Source organism: Cnephaeus nilssonii (assembly GCF_951640355.1).
Source record: "Cnephaeus nilssonii genome assembly, chromosome: 16".
NCBI lineage: Eukaryota > Metazoa > Chordata > Mammalia > Chiroptera > Vespertilionidae > Cnephaeus > Cnephaeus nilssonii.
Window position 1 is genome coordinate 24440728 of NC_137087.1, and position 16829 is coordinate 24457556.

Sequence of the window (16829 nt, forward strand, 5' to 3'; positions counted from 1 at the left end):
ATAGAAGCTCTGAAAATTAAAAATTTTCAATATCCCCATTTCCTTCCCAAGTAACAAACTGACTATAAAAGCAAGTCTCTGTATTAATTTGCAAATGAGCAAGGACTTTGGAATTATATCCACATTGGTCCCAGGCTACTGTTGTATTAATTATCAGATAAACTACACACTGAGCTGGCACTTTTCATTAAACAGCTGCTAAAACATGAGGTATGAACATTGCCTTATGCTTGAGCTTCAGAAGCATGTATCCTGAGGCTATTTAATATGCCTTAATAAGCTACTGTTTTCCATACAGATAAATTTTACTTAGTTGGAGAGTGTTCTGAGACACCATAGGTTATGACAAATGTCAAATATTCTTACCTGTTTAACCCTCTAAATTCATATTAAAATATTATAATTACATTTAGGCAGTATAAATTAAAAAAAAAACACCCTATGATATCAAGAACCAATGAAGATAACTGGTTAAGGTTAAGTGGGGTCATAAGAATGGGATCCTGCTCCAATAGTATTGTAGAAAGCAATACCAGAGCATTCTCTCTCTCTCTCTCTCTCTCTCTCTCTCTCTCTCTCTCTCTCTCTCTCTCTCTCTTTCTATATATATATATATATATATATATATATATATATATATATATATACATTATCTCTATCTCTATCTCTATCTCTATCTCTATCTCTATCTCTCTCTCATTCTCCATAAAATATACAGAGAAAAGACCATCTGAGGACATAGCAAGAAGAAGGACATCTGCCAGACATAAAAAAGCAACTGTTTTATTCATAAGGTGGTGAAGGCCTACAACAGGGTGGGAACCAGGTGGAAGGGGGCAATGGGGAAAAGAAGGGTGGAATCTGTAATACTCTCAGCAATAAAGATTTAAAAAAGAAAGCAACTAATTCAGCTGAAATTTTCATCATGAACTTCTACCTCTAGAACTTGGAGAAAATAAATTTCCGTTAAGACACCTCGTGTATGGTATTTTGTTATATCAGCTTGAGCACATTAATACACAATGGAAGATGAAAGAACCTTCATAGAATCAGGATCAGATAGTCAGGAAACATGTGCCCTAAAGAATGCATAGTCTTCCTATTAAAAATTTTGCTTTACAGACACAGCTAAACCTCCATGGGGGTCTCAATCTTGTCATACCTAATGCTGAACTGACTTTCCCAAATCAGACTCTTTCTCATTTAAGTCCTATCAAAATTCATGGCATCATATAGTCACACTCATCTTGACTCTTCCTTTTTCCTTTCTTCATTCATTCAAATAGCCAATTTTTACCAGCTAAATATGTCATAAATCTGTCTCCACTTCCATAATGAGCAGTTTATTATCATTCCTTAAAGGATCAATTTCTTACCACTTACACTGTTCTTCTGTAAAGGCATGCATGGAATAGATTCACTTGCATATATGCATGTGCCAATAATTCTCACCATTGTCAGCATATAATCATGTTAATACTTTTTATTATTCAGGTACCACCTGCCACATTTTTGTAGGTTTAGTCTCTCTCTTTTGTAACAAAGCAGTTGAAAAGCTAGGAGGTCATTTTATACATATGGGTTTATTTTCTTTCACTTTTTCATACAAAGCTGGCTTATAATTCTGGCTGTTTGATAATCCTGACTAATAATAGAGTAATATGCAAATTGACCGTACCTTCGCTACACCCACCAGCCACACCCCCAGCCACGCCCACCAGGTGCGGCCCAGCCCAAGGCCCGAGGCTTTCTCGGCCTTGGGCACCAGCGGGGAGCCTGTACGAATCTCAGGCAACCACCGGGCGTCGGCTCCTGAGATCCTTAGCAGGGACGCTGGGTGCGGCCGAGCCCAAGGCCGGGGAAAGCCTCGGGCGGAGGCTTTCCCCGGCCTTGGGCACCAGCGGGGAATCTGTACGCATCGCAGGCAACCACCAGGGGTCGGCTCCTGCGATCCGTAGCAGGGAGGCTGGGGTGCGGCCGAGCCCAAGGCCGCCGCCCGGGGCCAAGCCTGGACCCTGAAAGAAGGCAGAAGGTGGTGGCCACAGCCAAGGCCTGGGTCCCCGGTGCTGGCAGAAAACTGGTGCAGGCAGCCAGGTGAATGAAAGTCTATTGCACGAATCTTCGTGCAAACAGGCTACTAGTAAGGTAATAATAAGTTTTAACCAAAGACTTATTATTATCTTATCAATACTAAATCTCAATAATTAAACAAGTATTAAATTCCCTAGAGGTCACCAGCTTTATTTATATTCTGCAATTTTTAAGATTCACAGATCATTGTAGCTAGTTCTAAATTAGTATATTTCACATGCAAAACAGATAATTTAAAAGTTCTATCTATCTATCTATCTATCTATCTATCTATCTATGGAACAGTTACTTAAAAAACACAAACTATCAAACCTCACACAAGGAGAAATAAATCATCTGAACCTGCCTATTTCTATAAAAAAAATTGAGTCAATAATAACCTCCAAATTAGAAATCATCAGAACCAGAAGAAATAATATTAATTTTCCAAAATTTCTTTTAGGGAACAGAAGCAAGAGGCAGAGAGAAGATTTCATAACTCATTTTATGAGTCCAGCATTACCTTATTACCAAACCAGATAAAGCCATTACATAAAAGAAAACCACAGATCAATATTTTTTACAAAAATAAATGTAGATATCTTCAACACAATATTAGCAAATTAGTCACAACAATGTATAAAAATATACACTATAGCCATTTGAGATCTATTCCAGGTATGTAAGTCTGATACAATATTTGAAAGTCAAATAATGTAACACTCCACATCACTAGGCTAATAAAGAGAAATCATATGGTCATATCAATTGGTAACAGAACAAAATTTGAAAAAAATCCACCAACCATTCATGATAAAACTCTCAGCAAACTATGAATAGTGGAAAACTTACTCAACTTAATAAAATTATCTACAAAGTGAAGAGCATCTACAAAAACAAAAACAGAAAACCCTGTTGCTGCTATCATACTTAATTGTGAGGAACTGGATACTTTCTACCTGTGACAGAGAACAAGTCTTGAATGTAGCCTTTCATCATCCCTATTCAACATTGCAACGAAAGAATCCTAGCTATCACATTAAGGTAATACAAAGAAATAAAAGGTGCATAGATTTAAAAGGAAAATATTAAACTGTAATTTTTTGAAGGATATGATTGCCTATGTAGAAAACTCCAGAGAACTGGTCAAAGTTTTCAGGATACAAAGTTAATATACAAAAGTGAAATGCTTTCCTATATAGTGGCAATCAAAAGTTAGCAGTTGAAATAAAAAACACAATACCATTATTAGCGATGAATTCATATTTAGATATAATTCTAACAAAATACAGAGTCTATATGTGGAAAACTACAACACTCTGATGAAAGAAATCAAAGGTCTAAATAAGTGGAGGGTTATTTCACCTGCATGGATTGAAAGTCTGTATTGTTAGGATGTGAATTCCTCCAAACTTGGTTTGTAGATTCAATTCAACTCTATTGGAATTCCAGTAGGTCTTTTATAGATATACGTAAATGAACTGATCCTAAAGTTTATATGGAAAGGCAGAAGACCAAGTGCAGATGACATAATATTGAAGAACAAAATTTGAGGACTTACATTACCAGATTTCAAGACTTATTTTAACTACAGTAATCAAGACAACATGGAATTGACCGAGAGAGAGAGAGAGAGAGAGAGAGAGAGAGAGAGAGAGAGAGAGAGAAATCAATGGAACACAATAGTGAATTCAGAAATCAACTCACACAAAGTGAATGGAAAAAGAATACTCTTTTCAACAAATGGTGCTGTAGTAATTGAACACCAAATTTAAAAAGAAAACAAAAAATAATCTAGACAGACTTTACACTACACCAAAAAAAAAAAAAAAAAAAAAAAAGGAAAGAAAAAGAAAAAGAAAAAAAGAAAGAAAATAAAAAGACTTAAATTTAAAATACAAAACTATAGGCTTCTAGAATAAAACTTAAGAAAAAAATCTAGGTGACTTTGGGTTTGGTATTGAGGTGTTAAACAAAAGCATAATCCTTAGAAGAAAAAAATAATAAGTTGGTTTTATTAAAATTATATTTGTTTATTCTCTGAAAGACCTTGTTAATATAACAACAACAATAATAGAAAACAAGTCTAGGAGAAAGCATTTCAAATGCATATCTAATTAAGAACTCATACCTAAAATATAAAAGAACTTGTATAATTCAATAATAAGGAAACTAACAACCCAATTTTAAAAAAAGGAAATAGAACATTGGAAAAGGGATGTAACCAAAGAAGATATACAAATTGTAAATAAGCATATGGGGAGTTTCTCAAAAATCATTTGCCATTAGGACAAAAACAACATTGAAATATCATTACACATTTATTAAAATGGCTAAAACAAAAATCTGACAACCTCAAACACTGAAGCAATGGGCACTCTCACCCATGCTGGCAGAACTGTGAAATGACACAAACACTGGAAAGGCACTTCGGACATTTCTTACAAAGACAGTCTTTCCATATGATCCAGCAATCATGTCTCATAGTATTTACCCCCAAATGTGTGTGCACATAAAAAATGTGCACAGATTTTTATAGCAGTTTAATTTATTATGGCCCAAATCTAGGAGCAACCAAAATGCTCTCAATAGGTAAATGTGCAAATTATGGTACATTTATACAGTGCAATGTTATTCAGTAATAAAGGTCAGTGAACTATCGAGAAAAGAAAAGAGAGATGAAACCTTAAATGTCTATTGCTACATGTAATTTTCAAAAGCCACTTTGAAAAGGATGTATGATTCCAATTACAAGACATTTTGGAAAAGGCAAAACTATAAAGACAGCAAAAGAAATTACCCTGGGTATGGAGGGAGGCTGAAAGCCTCAATAGGAGAATCACAGGAATTTAATGGGAGGGTCATGAAACCATTCTGAATGCACTGTAAGGTGGATATTAAATCTTATGCTTCTGGAAAAGCTCATAGAACTTCATAGCCTAAAGAGTCAACTTTAATATATACAAATAAAAAGCAAACAGGAGTTTGAGGAATGGGAAAGGAATACAGAATATGACAAGATAAGCTAACTGTATTACAAATGCAGGAAACATCCTAGTGAAGGGGTGGAGATTAAAGGGAGCTGACCAAGGAATTTCCATAATTAGTGGGATCTTTAAGACTAATGATAGACGCTGTACATAAACTTTGTACTCTAGTTGATAAAGTATTTTATTTCTGTGGAAGCATAAGTTAACAATCCTGATACTACTATACATGTATACAATTAAGTATATAGAAAGTGGGTGGTAGGTGTTGATATTCTCATTTTTGACTTGAGAATTTTCAGTTAAGCAATGAGAGGAGTCTAGCATGATCCATGTGGTGCTGAATTACAGTTGGTGACATCAGTATGACCTAATGTTTAGCTTAATGTAGATATAGATGGGCACATGCAGGACTATCTGTGCCTATGTATAGATTCAGGCTAGTATATACAGATAATTTAAGTTTATATTCTGCCCTCAAGGAGTAACATAACAATACTACTTAAATACTTAAATGTGAGCTGTACCTAGTTACTTCCTTCCAAAGAGTACAGCATGAAAAAGGGGGGGAGAATAACTTTAAAGAGTAGAATTCTGACAAGCATTGCACTGTCCAGGTAACCAAGGTGAACATCATTAGTAATAAATCACGCTGATACTTGGAACTCTTAATATGAAGTGATGGAAATGGCACCTTAACTCTGTGGTCTTCCTCCTGAAAACCTGTAATACCAGTCTAACCCCAAGGAAAACATCAGACACATTTCAAAAGGGTGGCATCCTACAAAATAAGCAACCGGGATACCTATAAATACCAAGGTCATTAAACCAAAAAAATTTAGAAACTGCCACCAAAAGGAGCCTAAAGAAACCTGATAACTAAATGCTAAATGTAATGTGCTCTTCTAGATGGAATCCTGGGAAAAAATGAAACATAGGCCGAAACCGGTTTGGCTCAGTGGATGGAGCATCAGCCTGAGGACTGAAAGGTCCCAGGTTCGATTCTGGTCAAGGGCATGTACCTTGGTTGCGGGCACATCCCCAGTAGGGGGTGTGCAGGAGGCAGCTGATCGATGTTTCTCTCTCATTGATGTTTCTAACTCTCTATCCCTCTCTCTTCCTCTCTGTAAAAAATCAATAAAATATATTTTAAAAAAATGAAACATAGGTTAAAAAGAAAAGAAAATCTGAATAAATGAAGGACTTTAACTTGTATTAATAAAAGGACATTATATTAATAAATTATTGAATACAATATGATCTTAAGAATTAATAATCACCCCCAAATGCATGTTTTCTATTATCACCATCAAAATATTTTTTTATTTTCTGACTGTAACAAAGTTAGATAATGAAGAAAAGATAGAGTAATAGCCTTCAATGAACTCATTAGTTTTAGTACCAGTAAATACATATTTATTGTACTAATATCAACACATAAAAATATTCATCATAAAAGTTACTATTTTTGATTCAAATCATATATGTATATACATATGTATATACATACACTATACATATCAGAATATATATATGTATATATATATATGCATATATATACACATATATAAAATCTATACTACTTAAAGAGAAAGATGCAAATTGACCATACCTTTGTGATGCCCATCACCAATCAGGAGTGAGTATGCAAATTAACCCAACAAAGATGGCAGGTTAATCTGCATATGCAGGCACCAAGCGGCCAGGGGTGGGGCGGGCTGCTTGCGTTGTCACCATGGCGATGACACAGGCATTCTGCACCACCCCAGCATCTCCGGGCCTCTTGGCAGCATGGGAAGGCGGAAATGTGGCTCCAGGCCAGAGGGAAGGCAGTGCTGGCAGCCAGGGGAAGGAAGGGCCATTCTTGCATGAATCTTCATGTATCGGGCCTCTAGTCATATATAATATCAAAACTTACACCAGGCTTAATGCAGTAAGCATTATTATGTCTATTGCCTAGAGAGTTTATGGAATTGTTGAAGATTATTACTAACTAGAGGCCCATTGCAGGAAGATTCCTGCAAGAATAGGGCTTCCTGTGGCCATCTCCGATGCCCCGCCTGCTTCCCTCTCTTCTCCGCTGCCCCGCTTGCTTCTCCACAGCTTCGCTCCCTTCTGCAGCGCTTGGCTTCCTCTATGCTGTCTTCAGTCTTGCTCTGCGCCTGGATATGCAAATTAACCGCCATATTGGTTGGGTTAATTTGCATACTCGCTCCTGATTGGCTGGTGGGCATGGCTTGTGGCGTAGCAGAGGTATGGTCAATTTGCATGTTTCTCTTTTATTAGATAGGATGTTTGTTAAAGCCTAGACTTTATACATAGGTATGATTATTTCTAAAATTCAAAATATAATCCTGATTTTAGTACTTACAAAAAAATAAACATGTTTTCTAGAGCTATCAGCTTCTTGAACTTAAGAGAGTTTTAGGTGCTCTGCAGAGTAGATGCTTAAAATAGGATAAGTTTAATAATATAATCTTCTCCTTGAACCAGTCACTCACAATTCTGTTGTCCATTATTGGCACTTCACAAGACAAGTAATATATTTAGATTGTTTTTATCCTTACTTTTCAGAGGAGATATTTCCTAAGCAAGCAGCTGGTTTATTGCTTTGACTAAATGTAGTTTAATAAAGGGACAGGGAAGTGCACAGTGTTGGGAATTATAATGGTTCTATTTCTCATCATATTTATTACCATGCTCTTTCTTATTCAACTGGAAGGGAAAGCAAAACAAAACAGATGAAAATAATGTAACAGGGAAAATAGTGAGATTGGACATATACATGAGGTAAGTTCATAAATTGTAGAAAAGAATAAAAGGCAAATTTTCACCTAACATTTAATTATGAAAATGTTCAAATGTTCAAATAATTTTACTGTGAAAATTATTATAACTATCATGTATATTTTATAATTAACATTTTACCATACTTGCTTCTAGCTATATGTCCATATGAGACATTTTGAGGGGGGAAAAAAAAAGTTTACCTTTGCAATGTCAGTGTAGAACATTTAACCAGAAGCACAGAGCATAATTTTCTTTAAGACACGGTGGTTATACAAGAAAGGGAATGAGTGGAATGCAAAAGACAAATCCTTGAAACTGATACAAAATCAACAAGAGTTTCTCTACAGGCACTTAATACAAACAGTCCCAGATTTTAATCTTGGCCAAATACCAAAATATATATGTACACACTGACTATCTTTAAGGAAGAAATTTGAGAACATAAATAAAATATTTTAACATTATAATTGTGCTAAAATATTTCAGCATATTTTTACTGATTTCAGAGAGGGAGAGAGAGATAAAAATATCAATGATGGATTGGTTGTCTCCTTTACACCCTCTACTGGGGATCAAGCCTGCAACCCATACCCTGATTGAGAATGGAACCTTGACCTCCTGGTTCATGGTCAGACCTCAACCACAGAGCCACATGAGCCAGGCTGTGCTAAAATATTTTAATATCCTTGGAAAAAATAATGTGGGAAAAAATTTTAAACATATTTCTGAAATAATCCTCCCAGAACCCTTTCTAAGTATGTTTTATTATCCATATTTATATAGGAGAAATCTGATGTTTAAAATATTTAACAACCTTAAGATAACAAAGTGAGTAATGGAGCTTGGGTTGAAAATCAAATCCAAATCAGTAGTCTGTGCTAGACATGTGCCATGGCTTCTTTTTTTTTTTCCTAAACAAGAAGGAAGAATGTGCGCAAAATATAAAATATAGTTTAAAAATCCATAACATATATAGATTTTATTTTAATTTGTTTTTAAAACCAACCTCTTCCCCCTGTCATGAAATCAGAGGCTCCTTATGTTTGTGTTCAATTTGTAATTTTAATCTATATATTCCTGTTCTTTTTCTTTTTAAAATGAATTTTACTCCAATTATTTCTTAGAGTGTAGAGATTATTATTCTGTTATCTAAATGTCAGTGGTTTCCTAGGTTACAGCTAAATTCTGTTTAAGTACCACAACACTGTAATTAAAACTTCAATTATCTGTATTTGCAGACTCATGGGTTCAGTTAGATAATGCTGTTTATATTAAGCAACAAATGTCTATGTTAATGTGACCTATAGTTAGAAATATAGTTAGAAATAGTAGCATGACCTTGAATATGTTTTTAGATATGTATGGACAGCTTGCAGATGCAGTGATGTTATAAAATGATTTTTTCTTCTGAATCCTTCAATTAGTCAGAATACTATATCAAATCAATTGAAGTGCTTTCCCTTTATAGAATATTGCTTTCTATTTTCTTTAAATGTATGCGAGGAAAGAATGGAAAGATATTCCGTGTTCATGGATTGGAAGAATCAACATAGTTAAAATGGCCTTATTTCCCAAAGCAAAAATGAAATCCCAATCAAAATCCCAATGGAATTAAAAAAAAAAAAATGGAACCAAAAAATCTTCAGATTTGTAAGGAACCACAAAAGACCCCAAATAGCCAAAGCAATCCTGAGAAAAAAAAGAATGAAGTTGGAGGTATTATACTTCCTGACCTCAAGGAATGAAAACTTTACAATTATGGCATAAAATCTCAAGAAGACAACCTAAAAGTTTTATTCTATTCTACTAGAGGCCCGATGCATGAAATTCCTGCAAGAGTAGGACTTCCTTCCCTGGCTGCCAGCACCGGCTTCCCTCCGGCACCCAGGATCTGGGCTTCCCTCACAGCCCTGGCTTCGTCCAGAAGGATGTCTAGTCTAATTAGCATATTATGCTTTCATTATATAGATGTGTGTAGTCATTTGTTTATGCCTTCTTAACAAAAGTATGTGAAGGTAGCACATTATTTATCTGGAGTTATTGTTGCAGAATTCATGCTGAAGTTACTAACGATTTGTTCAGAGATAAATAACAAATTAGAGCTGGACTATATTTGGGAAATATAACTCTGTAACTAAAAACTAAGGCATTATCTGCCCAGATGGTGTGGTTCAGTGGTTGAGCTCATTGTTTGATTGCACATGCCTGGGTTGCAGGCTAGATCCCCAGTGGAGGGCATCCAGGAGGCAGCCAATAATGATTTTCATTATTGATGTTTCTATCTCTCTCTCCCTCTCCCTTACTCTCTGAAATCAATTATATATATATATATATATATATATATATATATATATATATATATATATATATAACTAATGCATAACCTTATCTACATTAGAAAATTTCAATCTATTTATATTTTTAGAAATAAACGTAATACTTTTAATTATATTTATCTATGTTAAAATTTACTTTGGCTCAATAAGTTTATTTAGGGCTCTTAAGAGATTATTTTGTTCAGGAATAATATATACAATTTTGTGAATGCTTAAGTGGTAGTAACAGCATTTCCATTTGGCGGGTGTTCAGGGTAGGAATTATTTATTTTACTAATTTCCACTTATTTTTCTCTTTATTTTTCCCTTGTACTAGAACACTTTTAATTATAAAGGGCTGACTCTGAGTAGACAGTGTACACTGTCTACTACACTCTTAGTGTAACTTGAGGGGAATTAGGATACATGAGTATGCAACTTAATAGTGTTTTTACCACAATGCCAAAAAATTTCAGCTTTTAAAATTTAATTAATTGATTAAATAAATCTTCATTAGGGGCCACTAATCATTAGGCATAATGTTAGTACTAAGCTTATAATTGTATCCAAGATGAATAAAATATGTGTTATCTTAGTGCTTGTATTATAGTAAAGGAAGACAAGTAAAGAAAATAGACAAAATTATTACAAAGTACACAGGTGGTGTGGGTGGGTGGGTAGGAAGAGATCAACCAAAGAATTTGTATGCACATATGCATAACCCATGGACACAGACAATAGTGTGGTGAAGGCCTGGGGTGGGGGTGGGCTAGAAGGGGTCAGTGGGGAAGAAAATGGGACATATGTAATACTTTCAATAACAAAGACTTTTTAAAAAACTACATGGATAAATGTTTAAAAAGAGAAAGCATAAATTAGCATGCTGGAATACAATCACACATATGCTAGGAATATAATTTCAATAACCATATTGAAATATTTTGCTTATGTTAACTGAAAATAAAATTGCATGGGCTTATTACAAGAGTAAAGTTATATCCAATACATAAAATATTTAAAAATATGTAAAGCACTATGCATATAAATAATTATTGTTTTATTTCTATAATTTGCTTCATGGGCTGAATAACAAAGCACTAGAATATTTTACTAATGCATACAGGGTACTTTTTATTCAGTGTGATTAGAAATGAAAACATGTTCAATGAACTATTTCATAAATGTTTTAATAAAAAAATTTAACCATCTTTTGTACTTTATTATATTTAGCTTAATCATAAACATTTTATATATTTTATTTGAACTGTCAACAGCCACTGAATTTCACCTGTTTAATTTCCTGAAAATATTTTAGAAATCCACATCAAATCATGCAAGTGTGTCATGTAGATTTTCTCATATGTAATGGTAATATTATCAACCAATACTGTCAGTAATAACTACCAACATGTTTTCTAATCCTTACTCAAAGTGCTGCCTTAAAATAGATTTAATAATTCTCTTTCTCAAATATTATCAGGATCAAAGAAAAAGATGGAAGAATTTTTAAAAATAACATTGGCAAATATATACCACCTTTCTCTATCCTGAGGAATCTCTAAAAAAGCTAAAGAACTTTTACAAAGCAAGCTACTAACTGGATTTTATTTTCTTCCATTAATGTCTACTCTGAAAGCTATCTATTTGCCCTTGCATTTGGCATCTCAAGAGAGCCATTAAAGGATTTGGGGTAATCATAAACATTACTGACACACAGTAACAGCTTTTGTAAATATCCATCCAAAATTACTGTAATAATCTTATTTGCATTCCAATAGAGCTGCTTAAGCTCCCAGGCTATTTAAAGGAAAGAAGAAATGTGTTGGATCCATTATTGCTCCATAAGTGATATTCTACTTGATATTAATTTTACATCAAGGTGGAATATTGTAGGGATTAGTGCAAAGATGCCAGTGCTTCCTTCATTATCACCGTCAAAGGAGTTCCCTTACCATTGGGAAGGGAATAATCAGATGCTGGATACCACCTTACATAGTAAATTCATTCTAATATAGACATTTCTCTGAGTCTCCTGATATCCTTCCCGTGTTTCAATTCAATGAAGTGCCAACTCATCATCTAATCCGTATGTCCTGTTCATGTCCAAGTTTCAAGGAGACATCCCAACAAATTAACAGGACCAACTCCAAGTAACCCTGACATAACATTGAGTCCTTTGCTGTACGTGGGCATTCCTAAATCAGTGTGTTCTGTGAACAGTCTTTTATTTTGTTTCCTCTGGCCTAATACCCTAAACACCCACACACATTTATGTTCTGCCACTTATTCTCTAGTTCTGCAGCTGCTTGGCCTGTAGGCTATTTCTTCTCAGAGCACAGCTTTTCTAGTGGAACTATTCTAAGACCTGACTCTGTGTGTGGGTTTTTTTTTTTTGTTTTTTGTTGTGTTTTGTTTGTTTGTTTGGTTTTGGTCTGAAAGCCATGAGTGTTAGTGAGGGCAGATCTTGAACTTTTTAGTCAAGTTAGTGAAAGGTTTCAGAGGATAGAGAGAACGTTTTATTTTGGCAAGAGGTTAATTAATCATTGCTTTCACTATCTGGAAATGTTTTTATGAGGGTAAACATTCATAGGCTTGTTAATTCAAATATTTCCATTCTTGGTTTAGGGACCCCACTCTTTCACTCCCAGCGATTTGAAAGCAGGGACCTTTGAGACTGCATTTTTTTTCAGCCCTATGACTTTTACTATCAGATCCCAATGCTGATTTTCAGTAGTCTTCCTAGAGTTTAAAGGTGATAAGAGTCTCTTTTAAAACTACTGAAAAGACTTCTACTTTCCAAAACAAGTGTTTTTTGTTGTTGCTGTTTTTAAAGTGATATTCTAAAATACCTTTTTATTAATTTTTCAGAGTGAGGGGAAGGGAGAGATAGAAACATAGATGTGAGAGTGATACACTGATCCACTACCTCCTGCAGGCTGCCGCACAGGGATCAAGCCCACAACCCAGGCATGTGCCCTGATCAGGAATGGGACCAGCAACCTTTAGGGTGTGAGATGACACCCAACCAACTGAGCCACACTGGCCAGAGCCATAACAAGTCTTAAGAATTAACTTCCATGTTTCTTTGTTTTTGGAGGTTTTTTTTTTTTTGGAAGGTTTTCATTCCATCAAAGCTTCACAATCTTTAAAATTATCATTGTTCCTATACTGATAAAGTGAAGAAGCTATTTGATTTCCCAACAGTTGACTTTTCACCTTCACCTCACCCCAATTAACAACAGTTGAAAATTTTTGTAATTGTGATGTCACCAAATTACATGAAATTTTTCACCTGACCTCTGGTTTTTCTTCAGATAGGTAGGCAAACCAACTATATAATCAAGACCTGAGAATTTTATTTTTGGCACAATTTTTGGACTTAGAGTTCTATTCTGCAATTTTCTTACAAAAAGAACTAAAAATAAAATAAAATAAAAATAGTTATATGTTAACACTTTATAAGGATGGGGAAGGAGACAAGATGGATGGAGGGACAGCTAATCCAAAGGGAATATTATTGAGCTAGCCAAATCCCCACAATGAATACAGTCTCTTGTTCAATCATGGTAGATACCTTCAGAGAAAGTAGTTTTATCTTGAAATAATCCATTATATGTAGAAAAGTCAATCACTTATCTGCTGGCTTGGTCCAAACCAAATCCTCCTCATAGGCACCAACTTTTCTATGATTCTTTGTTACTAATTTAGCCATTATAAGCAACTTTTCAGTCAACCAGAATTGTGTATTCATGCCAGTCAAAGTTCAAGTGCAATAGTCTCTCCTTGCTAGTTGGCATCTGCATGTAATGGCAGCAAGAACACCAGCCTGGTGTCCTTTGATAAGGCCACTCAGCTGGGAATCAAGGCAATGAATATTTATTGGACATGTGCTATATACCATATGTATTATATGCCATGTGTTATTATATACCATATATCTCGAATATGCACAGATGCCAGATGTAAAGTGATGAATAGAGAAAAATTTACTTTCATGGAGTACAGTATTACACTACAAGAGGATAAGTAATAATAATAAAGATTATAAAACTTATACTAGAAAAATATACAATATTCTGGTATCATTCAGTTTTAAAGGATATGGGAATGCTTTTTAATAAAACTATGTTAACCCAGAACTAAAAATTAATCAGAAAATAAACAGAAGAGAATAGATGGATAAAGTTAAAGTTTGGGTTTTCTTTTAATAGAAAATGGAAAACAAAAAGAATACTACAGGGTGGGGCAAAAGTAGGTATATAGTTGTTCAGATGTAAACTAATACCACAATTAATAAATAATAATACAAAAATAAATTCCTTGTTTGCATACTCACAACTGTAGACTTACTTTTGCACCACCTTATAATGAAGCAGAGCTATATGACAGTGGGAGTTTTAGGATATTTTAAAGTGCTGGACTTTACAAATGCATTTACACTAAAAAAGGAACTTTAAGCATAAAAAGATAACATCTATATATATTAATGCCTAAGTGACCGTTACGACTGGTCGACCAAAAGGCCAGTCGACCGGTCACTATGACACAGATGCTCAATGCAGGAGCTTCCCCCTGGTGCTCAGTGCACTCCCACAGTCAACCTCCTACAGTCCCTCCCCCGATGGGCCCTGATCTCCGGCCAGGCCAAGGGACCCCACCATGCATGAATTTGTGCATGAGTCCTCTAGTTTGATTGTAAGAGAGATTATTCTATCTTCAGCTGAAGAAAGAATGGAAATAAGTGTTACTAGAGACTATTTCTATAATCTAGGAATGTTGATGGAATTTTAAGATAGGGTAGAGTAAAGTGAAGACAATGCAAAAAACAAATACTAAGAAGTCAAATTCATAAGCAGTGGTGATTGATTGCAGTGGGGGAAGTGCAGAAGAAGACCCAAGATTTTTGCCCAGTTTTTGGCTTTAAAATGTATAAATCCTATATGGTAAAAGCCTAATATGCAAATCGACCAAACAGCGAAACGACCAGTCGCTATGAAGCGTACTGACCACCAGAAGGCAGACACTCAATGCAGGAGCTGCCCCCTGGTGGTCAGAGCACTTTCGCAGGGGGAGTGCCGCTCAGCCAGAAGCCAGGCTCATGGCTGGTGAGCACAGCAGCAGTGGCGAGGGGTCCCAGACTGAGAGAGCCTCCAACTGCAAGAGGGATGTCTGTCAGCTTAGGCTTGATCCCCGAGGGGAGATGGACACCCCCCAAGGGGTCCTGGACTGCGAGAGGGCGCAGGCCAGACTGAGGGACCCCCTGCCCCCCCAGTGCATGAATCTCATGCACCAGGCCTCTAATATATATATATATTCGCTTTATTATTTTATTATCATTTTGTATTATTTGATAAAACATTGTTAGCTTTTAAAAATAATACACAAAAGATTATAATCAAACTATTTATGCAATTTTTTATGTTTACATTCATTAGTCTCTGATCTAATGTTTTCTATTTTTTTTACTATTTATGATCTTTATATACAAATATAGTATAATTATATAATTATAATCTACAAATATGATGTAGTAATATAATTATTCTTAAGCTCACTCTATAAAACACGTGGGCTGACAAATATGGGCTTCTCAATTTTATTTCAGCATCTTTCTTGTCACTTAAATCAGAAACATTAATGAAGAAAAATAGTATTTCAGACTCTAAAATGAAAGGGCAGAAAAACACATCAAATAAAGCATCTTCCCCTCACTTTTCATGAAGAACCCACTCTTCTCACTCTGAGAAATGAAATACTGCATATGTAAAAATGGTCTTTGCAAAACATCTATTACATAGCTGTGAGTAAACTTTATATTTAATGTCAGTAAATCAGGTTTATTTATTAAGCTGAGCTTGGCATACTTCAGAACTAGAGGGCTGTCCAGAGAATGTGCTTTCAGTTAACTTGGCTGTGTGTTCAGAACTGGAGGCTAGATCTTCCAAGAAATATTTTATAGGCTTAGATTGGCCACCACTAATTTAAAGCCTTCCTGCTGAGTAGCCTCCTCCACAGCACTGCAGTCTGAGCAGGTTTCTCTCAGTCCCCGAAGTATTAACACTCTGTTAAGGACCTGATTTCTGTTCCAGGTCTCTTACAGGTGTTTTTGTGTTGTTGTTGTTGTTGTTGTTTTTTCACAACAATAGCTATAAGCTTGTGACTGAATGGAGTAACAGTTGAGAAATAATGCTACCTCTTTACTTATAACAGAGCCATTCACAAATAGTTGAGATGTTATTAAAATATTCTGCTACACTAAAATTTTAGTGTGATATGTAAATTTTAGTGTGATATGTGTAGTGAGATATAAATCTAAATATCATCATCACAATATTTCAAATCTTCAAACCAACTCTCAAGGGAAATATCAAGCTCATTTATTTTTATTCAGGGCTCAAGTTATTTACTTTTTTAAACACATTACATGTAAATAGTATATGTGCATCACATTGTATATGTACTACTACATACAGGGTGGGGCAAAAGTAGGCTTACAGTTGATTGTATAGAAAATAATGCAATAATCTATACTAATAATAGACTAGGGCCGTCATGACCAGACGGACATCCGGTCCAGGTGGGAGCTCTGGGCAGGCGCACTGGGCCCACCGCCAGGTGTGGGAAAGCGGAGTCCGAGCAGGAGCGGCCCGAGTTCGTGTGGCCGGGT